The sequence below is a fragment of the Drosophila miranda genome (genome assembly GCF_003369915.1).
Source record: "Drosophila miranda strain MSH22 chromosome Y unlocalized genomic scaffold, D.miranda_PacBio2.1 Contig_Y3_pilon, whole genome shotgun sequence".
Lineage (NCBI taxonomy): Eukaryota > Metazoa > Arthropoda > Insecta > Diptera > Drosophilidae > Drosophila > Drosophila miranda.
In genome coordinates, this window is record NW_022881625.1 from 5,970,490 (window position 1) to 5,991,983 (window position 21,494).

At 45.2% G+C, this 21,494-nt stretch overlaps 1 long non-coding RNA gene across 3 annotated transcripts; it reads left to right on the forward strand.

Moving 5' to 3' along the window:
* Positions 1-470: 470 nt before the first annotated feature.
* Positions 471-1,807, forward strand: LOC117194727. Of its 3 annotated transcripts, none has more exons than XR_004474888.1 (4): positions 471-813; positions 871-1,117; positions 1,185-1,230; positions 1,639-1,807. It is a non-coding gene; the product is annotated as an uncharacterized LOC117194727 (long non-coding RNA). The 3 variants fall into 3 exon arrangements; XR_004474886.1 differs by lacking the exon at positions 1,639-1,807 and adding an exon at positions 1,337-1,452 and having other exon boundaries at positions 472-813; XR_004474887.1 differs by lacking the exon at positions 1,639-1,807 and adding an exon at positions 1,352-1,452 and having other exon boundaries at positions 472-813.
* Positions 1,808-21,494: the final 19,687 nt, after the last annotated feature.

A 21,494-nucleotide genomic window follows, 5' to 3' on the forward strand; every position in this document is an offset into this window, starting at 1 on the left:
CTTAAAGAGGGCGAGAATATTTTGACTACAGACAAACTGCAAATTGTTAGAAACAAGATCATGGAAAACATCAGTAAGGCATATCAAACCAATAAGAGAACGTACGATTTGCGCACAAGATACGTTACGTTCGAACTCGGCGAACACGTCTATAGACGAAACTTTGCCAAAAGTAACAAGATCAAGGCATTTAATGCAAAATTAGCTCCTAAATTCTTGAAGGCAACTGTAGTTCGAAAGTTTGGTAACCACTGTTATGAATTAGAAGAAGATGGTCAACAGATAGGAAAGTTCCATGCCAAAGACCTACAAAAGTGCGTAACTTAAAAGATGACCGTTTTCCAGCTTATTTTGAACAAGTTGAACAGCTTAAAAATAACCTGTGGTGTGACGGCCCATATTTGGATGGACTTATTTGTGTGCACAGAGCTGTAGCTTATCTGTATGCAAGGGAATAAACGGGAATAAAGGGAAAGCTTTTGACGAGAGAGCGAGCTTTGGGTTATCTTGGTGGGTTATCTAGCCCTTGTGCTTTAGAATGGGATGAAGAATCAAAATCAAAGCTCAAGCGCTGGATCATTCGATCCATGGAACTAAATTGTGGAAGGTCAGTTTGGTGGTACGGCGAGATAAAAGAAAAGAAAAGAATAAAAGGTTATACACGTGTGTGAAAAAAAAAGAAAAATTGAAATCAATAAATCGTCGAAAGTAGGGTGCACATGCCAAGCTGCCCCAAAAAATTAAGATCAGTGTGCCGAAAAGCCAAAAAATCTGTGGTTCTCCAAAGATAAACCCGGTTTCAAGCCCCAAACGGTAATTACATAACCCCCGCTTTGACATGTGGCTGATAAAATTTTTCTTCGCCAAAAGGGGTCTGAGCTTTGCCAGTCGATCTCGGTTTCTCCAGTGTAATTTAATATTGACGAAAGTTATCCAACGGAGGTCAAACTTCTGCCGCACAACGAAAATTTGCGATCAACCTAATTTTTGACCTTGGCAGAGGACATACAGTTGCCTCTGAAATTCTATGTCGTGGCCTGGATAGGCACAGACATATCCATATCGGATGTCTTCAAGGAAAAGGATTGACACACACACACACACACTGAATTCAACCGTAGCTACTATTGCTATTATTATTATTTTTTTTGCATTTAAATTTTGTAAATTATAATCTAATCTAGGACACATCAATGCATGCAGGCCTGTTGCAGCGATGGAAAACCAAACGTAAGCTACTACTAAAAGTAAGAAAAACACCGCTTTGCTTATAATTTGATTTGTTCTTCTAAACTTTTCTCCTTTTTATATATATAAAAAAACCCCTAAAATTAAGTTGCTGTAACTGTAGATAAATAAGATGTTATGAAGATTTGAGGTGATGCTGAGGATGGTTGTTAGTTGGAGTGGAGTTAAAATATGAAAATACACTGAAGATTGATCAACATGAAATTGGAGTAGAATAACTATACAGGGGTATTGGGAAGGGGGAACATATAGAGGTTTAAGGGTTAACACAAGAAATAGGCGAGCAGAGTTAACATGGTAGGGTTGGTAACGCGGAGATTACAAGACCTAACTCCGTGCGGCGATGCATATGGCACTATTGATTTGATTTGTATAACACCTAACGGCCAGGTTAGCACCAGAATCTCTTGTATGTGTTTAGCTGGAACAACTGAAAGATCCCCCCCATCCGACGAGCCCTAGCCGAAAGATCCCACACAGTGCTAACCATAACATCTATGCAAGTTGTCTAGTTTGTGGAATGCGTCTCGAAAGCTACCACACCAGAACACCGGGACACATTACAAAGGATATAATAAAGGAATATCTATGCACCAAAAAGAGCGCATTATATTTCCATAACGAAATAGATTTTCCTCCATTCCAAAAAGCCTATTTTGAAATCATTAATTCTAACAATATAACCAAAGCTATTAAATCAAGCACGAAACTCCTAGATATTCAGAATTACGCTGAATTTAAGGAAACCATATTAAAGAATCAAAAAGGCTTACTCCATCCAGGGATAGAGAAAACCGTCAATTGGTTTAGGGGAAAATACTATTACCCGGATTATCAAAAACTAATCCAAAACATCATAAACGAATGTCCTACTTGTAATATTGCCAAAACAGAGCATAGAAATACGAAGTTGGCATTCGAAACTACACCGGAAATACTGAACATCAGAGAGAAATACGTCATAGATTTCTATATGGTTGGTAACCAACAGTTCCTATCATGTATTGACGTATACTCGAAGTTTGCCACTCTTGTAGAAGTAAAAAGTCGTGACTGGTTTGAAGCAAAAAGAGCCATCATGAAAGTTTTTAACGAGATGGGCAAACCAATTGAAATCAAAGCCGATAAAGATTCAGCTTTTATGTGCACAGCATTGCAAGCATGGCTGAATGCGGAAAACGTCAAAATAGAGATCACTTCCAGCAAAAATGGAATATCTGACGTAGAAAGATTTCATAAAACAGTAAATGAAAAATTAAGAATAATATCTAGCGAGGATAACCCAGATGATAGATTCACGAAGTTTGAATTAATTCTTTATACTTATAATCATAAAACCAAACTGAATACCACAAATAGGACACCAGCTGATTTATTCATATATGCAGGCTCACCTGATTATGACACCCAACTAAATAAAGTGAATAAAATCACGCAATTAAATAAAAACCGCATAGAGTATGAAGTAGATACCCGCTATAAACTATCACCTCTAGTTAAGTCTAAGGTAACAAATCCTTTCAAAAGGAAAAGCGAAATTAGACAGGTAGACGAAAAACATTATGAAGAAAAGAATAGGGGTAGGAAAATAACTCATTATAAATCAAAATTCAAGAAAAAGGAGAAATCTAATAGAAGCAAATATAATAATTCCAGAGAAACCGAGGAAGTTAATGGAATCGGCGAACTTCAACAAAATTAAAATCCTCATCTTCCTCATAATTACCATCGTAATGGCACAGGGCCAAAACATAGAAATAAATCCTATAAAATCCCAAAACGGATATATGATATTCAAAACTGGATCGATTAACATACCTATCAATTACGAATACCGTTATCTAACTGTTAATGTAACTAAAACCGAAGAACTATACCAACATTTATTAATGCAAGCCACTAAATTCCATGACATAATCCAAATAAAATATCTAGTAGACAAATTGCAAAGAGAAATGAACGGGCTAAAAATAACCAAAAGAAATAAAAGAGGCCGAATCAATAGTAGGAACAGTTTGGAACACTAGATCAGGAAGATAAAGTCGATTTGGAACAAAAAATAGAAAATTTAGCCAGCCATAGCATTCAAATGAATGAACTAAATTTGGTAATAGATGCAGTTAATAGCGGAATAAACGTTATAAGCAAACTAAATGAAGAAAAAGACAGGAATCAACAAATAGAAATTTTGATATTCAATCTACAACATTTCACAGAATATATCGAAGATATAGAACTAGGTATGCAATTAACTAGGCTCGGTATATTTAATCCAAAATTATTAAAACAAGACTACCTGGAACAAATAAATTCTGAGAAAATACTAAATATAAAAACCTCCACATGGCTAAAATCCGATACCAACGAAATTCTAATAATTTCCAACATTCCCAAAGACATTACAAAAGTACCAATCTATAAAATCGTTCCGTATCCAGACGAATTAAATAACATGTTAACAGATATGACATACGACAAGTACTACATAAAAAATGAAGAAGTATTTGTTAAAGAAACTAGATTGAAAACCAATGACAATTGTATAAAAGGAATTTTAATGCAAATTCCCACTAAATGTCCATATTCCAAAACTTTTCAAAACTTTCAAATAAACTTTATTGAACCTAATATACTAATCACATGGAATCTTCCAAAAACAACGCTAAACCAGAATTGTGTAAACCAAGAAATCATAGCGGAAGGAAATACCATTATAAAAATCTACAACTGTTCAATCTAATTAAATGAATTCACAATATCAAACATAATGATTTTTCCCAGAATGTTTATGTCAACAACAACATAACTAAAATAAAACCACTGTCGTATGTCCAAACTAATGAAATAATTATGCAATACACCAAATATAGTAGCCTATTACAAATAAGTCTACTAATTTCATTTGTCATAATTATATTAGTACTACTAAGTTATGTAGCTGTTAAATTTAAGAAAACTTCTAAAAGAGTCACGGTTAAATGTATTAACCCTATAATAGAAGCAGAAGAGGAACCAACCTCAGCCACCGCACTTGACACCCCATCACTATACCCGAGGGTAATCGCCTAGGGACAGGCTGATAACAAACGTTGGGGGAGTGACATATCCATAATTCCCCACATCCCATACACATTATGTTTATGTACAATTCATGCGCAAACGGGGCTCGACCTTCAGGATGGCTTCCAGTCGGAAGTCGCCCGTCTTGGTACTAATGACCGCTGTGCACACCTTCTCGTTGCCGACGCGCGTAGTGGGTATCGTGAAGGCGGAGGCCAATGAGTCGTCAATGCAGCTCACCGGCGTGCATGGGTCGATGAGCGCGCCCGTTTCGAAATCCTTCGAGCCCGTATCCAGGACCACCAGCTCCGTCGGGAGGATATTGAGGCTCCTATGTTGTAGAAGGGAGCTTACGGAGGGCGCCGGGGTTCCTACGACGGGGCGGTTCACGGGGTGACGGGGACGGCACTCAGCTTAAACCGCTGGACTCGAAAACGATGAGGTCGCGGTTCCTACGACCGGTCGGCTGACTGGCCGACGATGACGGCGCTCGGCGTAAGCTGGTGTAGATGGCGGCGGTGCAGCCGGGTCTGGACGGGCTGGGCGACGAGGGCGGCGTCTGGCGTGGGCCGATGTAGCTGTCGACTGTATTCCCGAGGCTGAGCGGGCTGGACAGCGAGGCGCGGATATGTGGAGTAGCGTGTGGTGGTTCTTGCCACACACCCCGCACAGCCCGCCACTGAGGCAGTCCTTCCCGGAGTGCTGGTGCGCCCGGCAGTTGGCGCAGTATTTGCTTCCCAGGACGGCTCGGAGCCTCTTCTCAGGGCTCAGGCGCAGAAACACATGGCAGGTCCGTAGCGGGTGTATTCCTGAGCAGACTCGGCAACGGTAGGTGCCTCTACCCCGTGGATGCCGGCTCTCCCCGGTGCGGTTGGCGCGTGAGCGTGGGGCCATGTCTGGATACGATGAACTAGGAGGAAGGAAAGTGGTCGAAGAAGTATTAGTAATGAAACTTGGAGCTTTGGAAGGTACATTCGCGTTATTGTTGGACGGAACTAGGGCGTTCTACTGGGAGGAGAACGACCTTTACAACAGGCCTTTTAAGGACCCCGCGGGCAGTAAGGATATCTACCATACGGACTCTGTCGTCAGCGCCGGGATACACGGACTAGACTCTCCCGAGCCGCCATTCATTGGAGGGCAGGTTGTCTTCTTTGACGACAACCATATCCCCAACCTGGAGGTTTGGCGTCGGCGTCTGCCCCTTAGTGCGCTTGTGGAGCTCTTTGAGGTATTCCTCTTTCCACCGCTGGCAAAACTGTTGGGTGAGCGCCTTTAAATGCTGCCATCGATTGATTATTGATTTAAGGTCACCCTTTATTTCGGGTTCGGCCGTGGACATCAAGGGTCCCCCGGTAAGGAAGTGCCAGGAGTAAGGGCCAGCAACTCAGTTGGATCTTCGGACATCGGCGAGAGCGGCCTGGAATTAAGGCATGCTTCGATCTTTGAAGCGTGGAAAGCTCTTCGAAAGTGTACTTCCGAGTGGACGTGGCTTTGTAAAAGAGAGTTTTGAAACTCTTCACCCCGGCTTCCCACAGACCTCCCATGTGTGGAGCTCCTGGTGGGATAAAACGCCACGGTGATGGCTGTACGCATCAGTTATCGAGCCCTTGAATGCTTCTAGGAAGTCACGGGAATGCACCTTGGCGGCACCAACGAAAGTTTTGCCATTGTCGGAGTGAATGCGCTGCGGACACCCTCGTCGTGCGACGAAACGAGCGAAGGCTGCAAGAAATTTCTCGGTCGTGAGATCCGACGTGGGCTCCAAATGGATCGCCTTCGTGGAAAAACACACGAACACACACACATACCCCTTGGTTATCAGGCACGCTCTGCCTGTGTAATTCCGTATTTCGAAGGGACCCGCGTAGTCAATTCCGGTGTGCGTGAACGGTCTGGAAAAGGACGTTCGTTCCGTAGGAAGATCACCCATCATTTGGGCTTGCAACTTCTGTCTGTGGATGACGCATACCTTGCAGGAGTTTACCACCCCCTTCATGAGTTTCTGAACCTTGGGAGTCCAGAACTTGGATCGGATAAGTCGCACCATTAGTTGGTTCCCGCCATGAAGAGTTATCCGGTGGGTGAATTGCGAGAGAAGGCGGGATAGCCGGCAGCGGTACGGCAGAATAATGGGATGCCGTTCGTCGTACTTCAGAAAGGTAGAAGTTGCGATACGGCCACATGCTCTTATGAGCCCATGTTGGTCTAGGAACGGGTTCAAATTCAGGATAGAACTTGACCTTGGCACTGGCCGCTTCTCGCTTAGGCAGTGATGCTCTTGGGAGTATTCTCTGCGCTGAATCTCTAGGATAAGAGTGCGCTCAGCTTCGGTAATGTCTTCGCTTGCAAGGTGGTCCTCTTGTCCGGTGACCAGCTTCCGGCAGCGTCTTGTGAAGCGAAGGACATAAGCACGGACTCGCAGGGCTCTCTCCAGATTGGAGAACCGATCGAGGAAGTCTTCGGATGGGCTCGGTGCAAAATGAACCTTCAGAGCACGTTGCTCGAGGGTTATCACGGGATCGTCCCCGCCTTGGGCTGGCCATTGATGCCGGGGCCCTTGCAACCACGCTGGTCCGTGCCACCAGAGTTGGTTCTCGACGAGCTCCTGTAAGGATACGCCCCTGCTGACGAGATCGGCGGGATTTTGTGCGAACGGAACGTGACCCCAATTCTCGACCCCGGTGGCTTGCGAAATTCTGGTCACTCGGTTGGCCACGAAGGTAGTCCAGTGGCAAGCAGGCTTTTTCAGCCAGGACAGGACTATAGCGGAATCTGTCCAGAAGTAACAGGTTGTAGGTGCGCTTGGCATATTTGGCAGGATAGCCGTCGCCATTTCGGACAGCAGCACCGCGCCGCACAGCTCTAACCGGGGGAGCGATACAGTCTTAACGGGTGCGACTCGTGTTTTCGCGGTAAGCAACTGCACCTTGACCAGGTGGTCAGTCTTGATGCGTACGTAGATCGCCGCACCGTACGCCTTTTCGGACGCATCGCAAAATCCGTGATGCTCGACCCTTACAGCTGGTTCGGAGCCAATCCGCCTTGGAATGCGGATCTGGTCGAGAGCGGAGTAGCTCCGCAGAAAACTCTGCCAGCGCTGACGCATCTCGGTCGGAAGATCTTCGTCCCATCCCACTTCTTGCAACCAGATCTCTTGCATGAAGATCTTTGACCGGACAATGAAAGGCGCCAACCAGCCCGCAGGGTCGAACAACCTTGCTATCTGGAAGAGCACCGCTCGCTTGGTATTGGATGCCGTAGATGCCAGTTCTGGCGGAACGAAGAAGAAATCGTCTGTTGTCGCCTTCCAGCGAATTCCGAGAGTCTTGGCTGTGCGTTCTGCCTCGAGTTCAAGGAAGTCGGTGTGAAGGAGATGGTCATTCGGAATGGTAGTCAGGACGTCCATTTTCTCAGTGGAAACCCGGCAGAACTCAGGGCGGCCTGTAACTCGCGGAGAGCTAGTTGAGCCTCAGTGGGAGAGTCTGCTCCCGCTAGGACGTCGTCGACATACATAAAGGACCGAATGATGTGACTGGCTCTTGGGAATCGGCACTGGACATCGTCTGCAAGCTGTTGCAACACCCGGATGGCGAGAAAGGGAGCACAATTGACTCCAAAGGTGACAGTTTGCAACTCATAGTCGCGTATCTCGCCCTCCTTGTTGCGAAACAAAATTCGCTGGAAGGGGGTGTGCTTCGGATCTACCCAAATCTGCCGATACATCTTGGTGATGTCAGCATTGAAGACGTACCGGTAGTAGCGCCACTTCAGGATCTGAAGGGTTAAGTCGGACTGGAGAACAGGTCCGGGGTGCAGAAGGTCATTCAAGCTGATACCGTTAGTCGACGGGCTGGATGCGTTAAATACAACGCGGACTTTCGTGGTGGTGCTATCAGGCTTGAAGACAGCGTGGTGCGGCAGGTAGTAGGTTGAGGACCCATGAGTCGGAAGAACTTCTGTCATGTGTCCAAGCTCTAGGTATTCTTGGATCACGGTGTCGTACTGCTATTGTAGGGGACTGTTTCTTTTCAAGCGATTTTCGTTTCTTAGGAACTGGGCCAGCGCGGTTGCCCTTGAATACCCCAGATATGATCCGAGATGATCTGGGTCGCGAAATGGTAACGTGACGACGTATTTCCCGCTTGGCGTTCTTGACGTAGTTCGGAGGAAATTTCTTTCGCAGTACGAATCCGACTCGCTTTCTATTTTAGTAGGAATGTCCTCCACCTCCCAAAACTTTGTGAGGAGTTTGTCTAACGGAGTCTCTAGGTTAGGTTAGGTTAAGGCGGTAGCCGGGAGGGGAGGATAAGAGCCTCCCGCCCCCAAGCTCACTTGGACCTATAAAAGGTCCGTTGTGTTGCCGTATGGGCATGTGCCCCTTCGCATTGCCCGAACCGTGAGAGCATACTACTGCAGGTTAAAGGCAGTCCCATCCGGTGGCTTGGATGTATTTGGACAAGGTCCCTGGTTTGATTACGGACAGGTCCGAAATGTCCGTGAGGAAAGCGGCCCCGAGAATACGAAGACGACGATTTCCAAGGGCTGGGCAGTGGCAGAAGAAGTGGGGGACCGATTCCTCCTCCTCCTCGTCGCGACAACTCCTGCAGAAGTCGTTATGAGGGATTGACAGTCTAGAGGCGTGAGTGCCGATCTGCCAGTGTCCCGTAATGGCTCTAGTTACTGCAGAGCACTGTGCTCTGCTGAGTTAATACAGCTCTGCTGAGCGCTTCTTCGATCGATATGGCCATATCTTGAGACTTTACAGGAAACGGTTTGCTGCCATCTCCTATTGGCATTTTGCTCGAACAATTCGTGCGTTAGGAGCCTGCACGTAGCCAAGGGCATCGCTACTTGCTCCCTCTCCGATAGGAGAGGAATCGTAGTACCCTGCCTGGCTAGCTCGTCGGCGGCGTCATTCCCCTCGATGTCCCTGTGGCCGGGGACCCATATAAGGAAGAGATCTAACTGCTCTGCGATCTCGTGCAGAGACCTGCGGCAGTCATTTACAGTCGCTGAATTCGACGATATTGAGCTTAGAGCTTTGATAGCTGCTTGGCTGTCCGAGAAGACGCACACTAAGTGCGTATCTAGAAGTAATTTGGAGGCGATCGAAATGGCCTCTTTGATGGCTACAACCTCCGCTTGGAACACACTACAGTGATCCGGAAGCCTGAAGCAATGACTGATGTTCAGCTCGCTGCAGTAGACTCCGCCTCCCACGCGGCCGTCTAGCTTTGAGCCATCAGTGTAGAAGTGGACCGCATTTGCAGGTCCTGGTTCGCCCATCTCCCAGTCCTCCCTAGATGGGATTGATACCTGGAAGGGCGTCGAGAGGTGATCACTGGGGATACAGTAATCTGTCCTCTCTGGTAATTGCGGGAGTCTCATCAGGATTCCCGAGTGCCCAACCGCGGATGCTTTCCACAGTCTGGCTTCTCTCATTCTGAGGGCGGAAAGTGTTGCCACCTTCTTTCCCATGAGATCCACAGGGAGGAGGTCCAGCACAGTATCCAGGGCTTCCCCTGGAGTAGTGCGTAGCCCGCCAGTTATGCATAGCTCTGCCATGCGTTGAACTCTGTTGAGTTTATTGAGGCATGTCCTTCTGTCCAAGGCTGGCCACCATACCACCACTCCATAGAGCATAATTGGTCGTATGATGGCGGTGTAGAGCCACCGAACTATATAGGGGGTCATTCCCCATTTTAGTCCGATGGCTTTCCTGCAAGTATAGAGGGCCACTGTGGCCTTCTTTACTCTATCCTCTATGCTCAATTTCCAATCGAGCTTTCTATCGAGGATTAGGCCAAGATACTTGGCGTTGTTGCTGAAGACTAGCGTTTCCCCACATAGTCTTGGGGGAATCAGTACCGGAACTTTGTACTTCCTAGTGAAAAGCACTAGTTCCGTTTTAGACGGGTTGACGCCTAACCCGCATTTGTCTGTCCATTTCGACATTTTCGTGAGAGTACTTGTCATGCACTCACACAATGTCTGCGGAAATTTTCCGGAGAATGCTATGGCTACATCGTCCGCGTACGCCACCACACGGCAGCCACCCCCCTCTATCTCCCGCAGCAGTGTGTTCACTGCCACGTTCCATAGGAGGGGCGAGAGGACTCCGCCCTGCGGTTTGCCTCTGCTGACAAATCTGGTACACGTTGACGTCCCCAGTGATGCCACAACCGTCCTGCATTGTAGCATCTGATCGATCAGGCTCACCGTCCTGGAGTCAACGCCCAGATCCGTCAGTGCGCCCGTGATGGCGGTCGGAAGGATGTTGTTAAAGGCGCCTTCTATGTCGAGGAAGGCTGTTAGGGTGTACTCCTTAAAATTAAGGGATGCTTCGATGATCGATGTGATCGAGTGTAGGGCCGTTTCGGTGGATCTTCCCTTCCGATAGGCATGCTGGGAGTCTGAGATCAGACTGGACGGAATGCACGCCGTTAGATGCAGCCCCAGGAGCCGCTCCATCGCCTTTAGAAGAAAAGACGACAGACTTATGGGTCTGAAATCTTTTGGGGCAGTGTGCGAGGGCTTGCCTGCCTTGGGTATGAATACGACTTTGGTCTGAAGCCAGGTGTCAGGAATGCACCCGTGGGAGAAGATTCCCTCGTAAATTATTTTTAGCCAGTTAATGGCTTTATGTCCCGCGTGAATCAGTAGGGCAGGGAAAATGCCGTCTGACTCCGCGGACTTGTAGGGTTTAAAGCTTCTGATCGCCCAGGAAATGTTTTCCTGGCTTAGCAGTCTCAAGATGGCATTTGAGGCGACAGAAGGAGGCGCGAGGTAGTTGGGTCTGTTTTCATCGCAGCCAGGGAAGTGGGTATTTAGGAGAAGATTTAGCGACTCCTCGCTGGACGTAGTCCACGACTGGTCGGTGTTCTTCAAGTAGCCCAGGGTGGGTGCTGTCTTCGAGAGAACTCTGCGCAAGCGTGAGGCTTCTGAGTTACTCTCGATTTCGCTGCAGAACTTACGCCAGGAGGCGCGTTTGGCTTTTCTAAGTTCTTTGTTGTAGGTTGACAGACTGGCCTTGTATTCGGCCCAGTTATGCTCAACGTTTTCAGCCTTAGCTTTATTGAAGAGTCTCCGGGAGGGAGACCGGGAGAGACCCAGGGAGACTGGGAGTTCACCCAGTTTCGGATTCCACCATTCAGGTTTCTTCCGGCCTCTTTTCTTGCCAGAGGGGCATGCTTTGTCGAGCGCCTTATTGCAGGCGTCGGTAAAGATCTTAAGAAGACGAGTCGTGGCCTCCGTGGAGAACTCCTCCTCAGATGGGGGCTCAGGGAGAACACGACAGAGGTAATCAGAGTACCGAGTCCAGTTTGTCCGCCTGATGTTCCGGAATCGGACTGGCTTCGGTACTGAGAAGGAGAAGACAGTTTCCACGTACCTGTGGTCCGAGAAGGAGTGCTCTTCCAGGACCCTCCAGGATACAATGTTACGCTGTATCTCATGAGAGGCAAGCGTGAGGTCCAGGACCTCCTTGCGGTTTTTAATGATAAAGGTGGGGTCACTACCCCGGTTTAGTAAGACCATCTGAGTGGTCAGTAAGTAACTGAAAAGGTACTCACCCCTTTCGTTTGTGTCAGTGCTTCCCCACTGACAGTGATGTGCATTGGCATCGCATCCCACAATTAGGCCGATGTCCTTGGCCGACCAGTCTGCGATTAGAGCCCGGAGAGGCGCGTGTGGAGGGGGGTCTGGTTGTTCATGCCCCATGTATGCGGAGCAGATCCTCAGTGAGCGCTCCTGGCCTTCGGGGCTCACTGCGGTGTGGTCTTCATTGCTGAAATTTGGGAGAAAAAATAAGTGCAACTCTCTTTTTGCAAGAATGCAGGTACGAATTTTACCTGCGGTTTCAGCTACATATAGCTTGTAGTCAGAAGTCCTCAGACCGGAGACCCTGTTTCCGAGGATCCAGGGCTCCTGAATGAGGACTATGTCGGCTCCACCCTTGGCCAGGTGGAGCAGTAGAGCAGCGCATGCTGCCTTACAATGGTGGAGGTTTATCTGCAGGAGCGTCAACGACATTCCTGAGGCTCGCCTCCACCATTGTTGCTTCTAGATCGCTGTCAGGGGACTCCGGCTCCTCCCTGTAGGGGCCGAATTAAGGGAACGAGTGTAGAACATCACGGATAAGCATAGTTTTCTTTTGGTAATGCTTAAAAGTGCAGAGACATAGTAACTCCGAAAGTGGATCGTAAGCTGCAAGCTTTCCGAAAAGCTTTCTAAAGAGAGTCGTCGCGCAGCGCACGCATTTAAGCGAAAGACGTCACGTTTACCTTGACCCAAGAGAGTAGCGTAGCGTAGGGAGAGCATAGATTAAAAGCTTGCCCAAAAGTTCGCTCAAATGGGCGAAAGATCATCCGATTATGCAGTTTAAATTCCCAACATCATCCGATTATGCAGTTAAAGTTCCTAAGATCATCCGATTATGCAGTTAAAATTCTCCAAATATCATCCGATCTTCGAGCTTTTGGTTCGGTACCGCTTGGCTGAACTTGCAGAAGTTGGGCTGGAGTATTGACAAAGAATCGATTGATTAAAGCGGACGTGTTTGTGCTATACTCGGGAATAAATAAATATATATATATATATATTTAGCCAACGAACAGTTCTGGCAACTACGCCATACCTCGTGAACCGAGTTCAATAAAGACCCAGAATCAGGAGTAATTAACCAGGAAAGCAGTGTAAAGAAAAGAAAACATAGCTGGTATGTCCGTGATTAATTTGGAAAGTGTTCGTGGTAAAATATATATATATGAATTTGTGTTATAGGACGGCGGCCCGTAGCCACGGTACCGCTCGTGCGATCATCAGTCGCATAGGAGTGCATATACGGTGTGGTCTATGAGAGGAGTGTTGCCGGTGGATTGATAAGACAAGTAGTAAACCCGCGGGAGGCACCGAGCAGCGAAACCTGCAGCTTGACGTTGTCCGTCGAAAGCCTCAACAACCGTGTGGATGCACGGCGAAAACCAAGAGGCGCCTCCGGACCCTTATTTTTGGCGCCGTTGACGCCACCCGTTTATCGAGCCTCCAATGAGAGTGTAGTCCGCAGACCGACGTCAAATTTGATCGGCAACCTGAAGCCCAGCTAAGGAGTTAATTTACCCCATCTTCAAGTGATTTAGCTGCGCCAGCGACACCCAATAATGAACTCGAATTGATTGCATTATTGTTGGATTCTTCCGGAGGCGCAGTCCTACTCAGCCTGGCTGACATGTCTCTCGATCACGGCAATAGAGGACCATAGTTACTCGTGGATGTAACACAAGCCCCTTTTTCCTCTAGATTTCATGTGCCAGGCTAAAAACCATTCTCTTTCGTCACACGATGTATACAGTTTTATAGTTAGTTATGTAACACAGCCAACATAATGGTTTTTGGAAACTAATGGGTATGAGAGCAACATTAATTTTCCTTGAGATTACAAAGCAGTACACTCTAGTACGCTCATGTGCACATATACTCGTATTAAATATCTTTTCCTTTCCTTAGAATTATGCACCAACGTCATCATTGAGCTCAACGATCACAAATGGAAAAAGCGGTACTAGCCTACCAAAAGCGCTGTGAGTTTGTAAATAAGAACAAGTACATATATGCACTGAGCTGGGAAGTAACCTGCGTGTTACATGTAATTTTCTATTGATATTCCCTTTATAAATCCGTAACCATAATGTATTGGTACCTCTCACCCCTTTAGAATCTGTTACCCATATATGATGGTCATTTTTAAATCTTTATTTTTCTTAATATTTCTTCGCAATTCCTTACTAATATATTAAGCTATCGAGACACAACAAAAATGGATTTAATTATAAGTTAAGAAAACCCCCCCCCCCCCCCAAGAATTTAGTTATATGATTAGGGATTTATTGAAATATATATATATATAATGATATTGATTTTGAAGTACAACCCTAATATGTTCTAAATTCAGTACTCCGCCCTCAGAAAGGCATGATCGAAGTGGTGGGATGATAACTGTTTAACGTTATTCAAGGGTCTATACGGTCAGGTTACCTGTATAGCATAGGTCGGGAGGGTAGAGAAGATAGAGATACTCACTAACACCGGAGTTTCTCATCATTTGAGTAGAGTAATTGATAAGTATGTCCACACTTTCCACAACCAACTTGTTAGTCCCATAACCAATTCCTGGCTCCGGTTAAACCTGGATTCTGTTGTTAGTTTTATGTTTGGTTCTTCTTTTTTTTTATTATTATTTTATTATTTTTAAATGTGCACCTAAAACATTATGCGAGTGTGTGTCAGTATGTGATAGGAGAGAGTAGAACGAACCCCGACAATCCGACGAGCTTAGTCAGAGCATAGCTAGAGGTGCACACGAAATCTCTTCATACTAGTATGGGTAAACGACAGCTATCCCACACCTGCACGCTAAATAATTGGCGCCCAACGTGGGGCCCGAAGGGACATGATCTCTCGTAAAGTTGGTACTTAACTTTAGTACCCATGGCATGTCATTCTGGGGCTAGGCTCCACCATAGCTCTATATTCCATCCAAAACAATAATTCTCTGGTAATACTATACTGATAGATCTCTTCGGGTGGGAGTACGACAGCTGTTGCATACGGAACCTACGACTATTTTTCATGGTTGGAAAAGTCGACCTGTGTATAATCTGTTGTCTCTTCCTCCGGATGGACTAGCTTATATAGGTAGTTACAATATACTGATATCACGATATAGGACTCCACCAACGAGATAGCTAAAGATGTTGATTTAGGGAACTGCGGGAGTTATTCAAAAGACGGATACCCCGACTCAAAGTTATATTCATTAAATTATCTTGAGCTTGGCTGTAGAGATTCCTTTATCAAATTCTAGTTGGGTTAGGAAAAAGTCGCAGATTTTAGGAATCACGATCTTCTACTTATGATAAGTAGAGACTGTCCATTATCCGGACTTATACCTTCAAAACTGGTAATAGAACTGGCCAACATACACAACTTAATTACTCAACTATTCAAATCGAAACGTACAGTTAGTGGTAGACCACCTAGATCATGCCTGGAGAGGGCGAACATATTAAGTAAATTCCATATTCGTTAACTCATATTTGCATATTAGTTTCATAATTTTATTTTCATTATTATTTTTTTTATTAAGAAATTCATACAAATCATGGCGGTCCACCGAAGTAATGAAAATTTAGCTTCGGCATTGATCAATCCAGACTCGCTTTGCATTATTTGCCAGGGAAATTTGCGGCAAGATCAGTTAATAGCTACCACGCCTTGTCACCACCGATTTCATAATACGTGCGTATGCGAACACTTGAAAAGCGAAAAGTCTTGTCCAGTGTGCAAGTCGGAATGCGAACCTGGTAGACTGCGTTACGAAAATAATACTCTAGCAGCAGAATTACACCTAAGCTCTGGCTCCATACCACCTAATGTTCGGGGAAACGAAGACAATGGGACGGTACAACTAGATCCAACCTTATTACGTAGAAAAGGGAGAACAAACAGCCGAGGTCGAGGGCGAGGAGCAACCCCTAAACGAGGAATGCAAACAAGGTATCAAGCTAGTTTAGATCAATATTTATCCGAGAGTCGACAGTCGATTAGTAGCAACGGAAATAGGTCACTTAGAAACGCTCAACCTGAAAACCTTACGAATTACATCCATTCGGTCATGCAAAATCAGGAGAAATCTATGATGGAAAACCTTAGTTCGTTCATAAAAACTTCCATCGAACAAACTATACAGGCCCAGTTTTCCAATATGAATTTAGCCGCAGCGGCTGCTACGGGTAACGGAGGTCCCTCAGAGTCACACAGTAATGTTAGACGAGACGTAGACAATGATAGTTACATGGTTAGAGGCGATTCCCAAGGAAGAACTCCTAGGAGTAGTCAAACAGCCGGAAATGTAGCACCGGCAAAAGCGGCAAATATCCTACTAAGCTGGCGTCTTAAATTTGATGGTTCTCGAGACGCAATGCACGTAGAAGAATTTCTATATCGCGTTCGTGCTCTTACAGGACAGACTCTGGGGAATGATGACCAGTTACTTTGCGACAATCTGCATCTGCTTTTCACAGGTAAAGCCAGCGATTGGTTCTGGGATTTTCATCGAAGAAACCACCAATACTCCTGGTCATCGTTCTGTACAGCGTTTAGGCAAAGATTCGACGATCAGAAAGATGATGTTGACCTTTGGGAAATGATACGGAAACGTCAACAGAAGGACAACGAATCCTTCGAAGATTTTCAGTCAGACATTGAGAAGTTAGTGGCACGACTTTCACACGAGATAAGCGAACTCAAGCTGATCGATATTCTTAAGCGGAATGCGAAAAGTGCTCTGCGATATGAGCTTTTGCATTTAAAAATACAGAATAGAAGTGAGTTGAGGGAGGAAGTTAAAAAGCATGAACACTTCTGTAAAGATGCTGGCAACTTTTTACAGAGAAACAGGGTAACTAGACCTCACGTATCAGAAATTCAGAGTGAGGAAGAAGAACTCGAAGAAGAGAGTATCTCCGAGCTACGCCGCAAGCGGTTTGTTTGCTGGAATTGCGACAAAACAGGTCATCGGTTTGAAGATTGCGTAGCAGAACGCCGAGTCTTCTGTTATGGCTGCGGGGCGAAAAATACTTTTAAGCCAAAGTGCGAAAAATGTAACCCATCGGAAAACCGCAAGCGGGATGCGCAATCCAACACCATTCTGACGCATCCGGCAATGATGACAGAATGAAAGAGCAAACTTTCCAAGAAAACACCTCCAACCCGGATTGTCCAAAAATTCGATCTAATAGGTCCCTTGTAGAGGCACAAACCCAGACGGAGGAGATAGATATAGATGGTGAAAGTTCCCGTTCAGATAAGCTAGAATTAAAGTATCAACCAAAACGTTCGACCATACGATTAAGGCAATTCTGGACCAAGGTAAAGAAGGTGCGAAAAAGACTTGTCTCGTCGGTCCTTTTGAGCTCCGATAACAGATTATTTATAGAACTAAGCATAGAAGAACAAAACTTCATGGCCTTGCTAGATTCGGGGGCGACGATAAGCTGTCTTGGAAGTGAAGCCGCTAAGTCGTTCGCGCAACACGCCAAGGCAAAGAAATGCTCCGGAAATATTCGAACGGCCAATAATGAATCTTGTAAGGTAGTAGCGAAAATTACAGTTCCCATAACTTTTCGCGATCATACTAAGGAGATAGAATTTTTCATAATACCCGCCTTGAAACAAAATGTGTATTTAGGGATTGATTTCTGGATAGAATTCGGTCTTGTAGCAAGACTTTTAACGGATAGATCGGTGGTACAAGAATTAGACGTAGGAAATGAAACCAGGGCTTCGGAATCCCCGCCAGTACACGATCTAAGCAAAGACCAAAAGGTTAGACTAGAATCCGTGATCCATTCGTTTCCTTCGTTTGAAAGGGAAGGATTAGGACGTACGAAAGCTATCCAACACACGATCGAAATGGTACCCGATAGACCAGTCAAACAACGCCATTGGCCGATTTCACCCGCGAAGGAAAAGTTAATGTTTGACGAAGTGGAGAAAATGCTGGCATTAGACGTGATCGAGGAATCGAATAGCTCCTGGAGTAGCAATTGCGTTTTAGTTAAGAAAGGTACGAAAAATCGATTATGTTTAGATTCTCGAGAAATTAATAAGAACACTCGCAAAGATGCCTACCCTTTACCACATATTGATGGCATTCTTAGTAGATTACCACCAGCCAAATACATAACGGGACTTGACATGAAACACGCATACTGGCAGATTCCTTTGGAAGAAAAATCTCGGCACTATACAGCTTTTACCATTCCCAATAGGCCGCTTTACCAGTATAAGGTAATGCCGTTTGGCTTAACTAATGCCGCTCAAACGTTGTGCCGACTTATGGATCAGGTGATACCTGCACACCTCAGGAATCGGGTTTTTGTCTATTTGGACGATTTACTGGTGCTCTCAGATGACTTTGATTCACACTTGGTGCTGTTACAAGAGGTAGCGATGCATTTGCGTAAGGCAAATCTCACGATTAATATAGCCAAGTCAAACTTTTGTATACGGGAGATTAAATATCTGGGGTTCATAATAGGTTATGGTCAGTTAAAGACAGATCCGGGGAAAATAAAATCCATAATGGAGTTCCCGATCCCAAAAACGGTGAAACAGATAAGGAGATTTCTAGGACTTGCTGGATGGTACAGACGCTTTGTCGATAACTATGCCACCGTCAGCTACCCCTTAACGGAACTACTAAAAAAGCATCAACCACTTAAGTGGAACGCATCAGCTGAAGAAGCTTTCAATAAACTCAAATCCTGCTTAACATCTGCTCCAATCCTAGCCACCCCCGATTTTAAGAAACCCTTTTTGTTAATATGTGACGCAAGCACCTTTGGTTTGGGCTGCGTACTAGCTCAATTAAACGAGGAAGGGATAGAATTACCTATAGCGTTTATGTCCGAGAAACTTTCCAAGGCGCAACGAAACTATTCGGTCACTGAACTCGAGTGCTTGGCAGTGATTAAAGGAATAAAGAAGTTTAGAGCTTACGTAGAAGGACAGGATTTCCAAGTTATAACGGACCATGCGTCCCTACAATGGCTTATGAGGCAAAAAGATTTGTCAGGTCGCTTGGCCCGCTGGGCTATAAAATTACAGGGATTTAATTTTCAAATATCACATCGAAAAGGGTCCGAAAACGTAGTGGCCGACGCGTTGTCACGCCAAGATGAACCCGAGGTAAGAGAGCTGAACGGCAACGGACCCATAGTCGACCTTACTTCTACAGAGTTTAAATCGAAAGAATACATGGATCTAATAGAACACATAAGGCTTAATCAACTTAAGTTACCCGATTTGAAAATTGACGATAATTTGGTATATAAAAGAACCGAACCATCTTCAGGGACGAGATAGCAGATAAACAAACTTGGAAGCTTTGGATTCCATCAGGCCTTACCAGCGATATAATTTCCAGGGCTCATGACCCCCCAGACGCTTCCCACAGTGGTATTGGGAAAACCGTTGAAAAGGTGAAAAGGTACTTGTTTTGGCCAAAAATGGTTACACAAATACGAGCCTATGTATCAAAATGCGACGTTTGTCGCCAGACCAAAAGTGCTAATGTCGTGCTAAGACCACCAATGGGTAAGCCAATGATTTCAGAAAGACCTTTTGAAAAGCTTTATCTAGATTTGTTGGGCCCGTATCCGCGTTCCAAGCAAGGGAATATTGGTATCTTAATAATTGTAGATCACAACACCAAATTTCATTTCTTATGTCCGCTCAAAAAGTTTACCTCAAGTAAAGTGTGTGACTTCCTAGAAAATATGTTATTTAGTACTTTCGGGGTCCCTGAGACTATACTTACCGATAATGGTTCGCAGTTTGTCTCTGGGAATTTCAAGTCATTTCTTACCAGATTCGGGGTAACTCGCTGCACTGCCATATATTCACCGCAAGCCAATGCCAGTGAACGGTTAAACCGATCCGTGTTAGCGGCTATAAGAGCGTACGTCGGCAAAGATCATACTAATTGGGACAACAAGTTACCTGAAATTAGTGCAGCGTTACGAGCCAATATCCATAGAAGCACAGGGTATTCGCCATATTTTCTTGCTTTTGGGCAGAATATGATTCTTAACGGAAAGGATTATGAACTACTTAGACGACTAAATCTCCTATCGGATGACACCAGAGTCGAATATCCAAAGGTAGTACAAGTATGTCGACAAGCCGCCCAACAAAAGGTAGCTGAATCACACGAGCAGAATGCGAGGACATACAACTTACGTAGCCGGGTCCGTCAACTTAAAGTTGGAGACGTCGTGTATGCCCGGATTTTTTGTCAGAGCAACGCTTTAAAAAAGTTCAGCGCTAAGCTGGCGCCTGTGTTTATATCAGCCAAGGTTATTCGCCGAGTGGGGACAATGTATTACCAATTAGCTAGCGAAGATAAGAAAAACTTAGGAGTCTATCACTGTAAAGATATTCAGCTTAAACCTTAGTAAATGGCCTTCTTCAGTTTAAGTCTCATTGTAAGAACAATTACGTCTTCAACTGTGGTGTACGGGCCGAATTTGGGGAAAGAGTATGGAACATCACGGATAAGCACAGTTTTCTTTTGGTCGTAAGCTGCAAGCTTTCCGAAAAGCTTTCTAAAGAGAGTCGGCGCGCAGCGCACGCATTTCACCTTGACGATTTCACCGTCACCCTTAACTTGTCCCAAGAGAGTAGCGTAGCGTAGGGAGAGCATAGATTAAAAGCTTGACCAAAACGTCGCTCAATTGGGCGAAAGATCATCCGATTTTACAGTTAAAGTTTCTAAGATCATCCGATTATGCAGTTAAAGTTTCCAAATATCATCCGATCTTCGAGCTTTTGGTTCGGTACCGCTTAGCTGAACTTGCAGAAGTTGTGCTGGAGTTATTGACTGAGAATCGATTGATTAAAGCGGACGTGTTTACTCGGGAATAAATAAATATATATAGTGACATATCCATAATTCCCCACATCCCATACACATTATGTTTATGTACAATTCATCCACCCCATCCACACAAGTAACAGGACCCCACTCAAGAATCAATAACTGTTTCTTCCCATACTCCAAGATAGGGCCCCCCATAATATAAACAATGGACCACATTGTTTCATCAACATTAGAATCACGCCACTCTCGAGAAATCGATTCTTTAGAATCACGCCACTCATGAGGACCAATCAAAGCTAGAATTAAAACCAAGGAGTATCATATTCCTAGCTCCGTCATGTAATGCAACACCGATCGCCAGCAGTGGATGCCTTTCATCAAAGCCGACGCATCCCCAAATATCGATCCAGGCACGTACGCCACCGACACGAAGATGCAGCCGAGGAAAGCAACGCCCGAAGCCAGAGTCGGGAGTTCCAAGAGAAGGGCTCATGGAAACTAGCCAGCAGCAGAGAGATCAGTTCCGTTTGAGACAAGCAGACGTAAAGTTAAGTCGGGGAATTCAACCAATCTTGTGACATAAAGAAATTAAGTATTAAAAATAAAATCTTTTTTAAAAACTAAATTTCGAGTTGCGGATATTTAACTGGCGCAGTCGGTAGGATTTCGTTTAAAATTAACTCCTATATTTCGGTAATGGTCAGCATGTGTAATTTCTAATTACTGTGATCACGTAATTCCG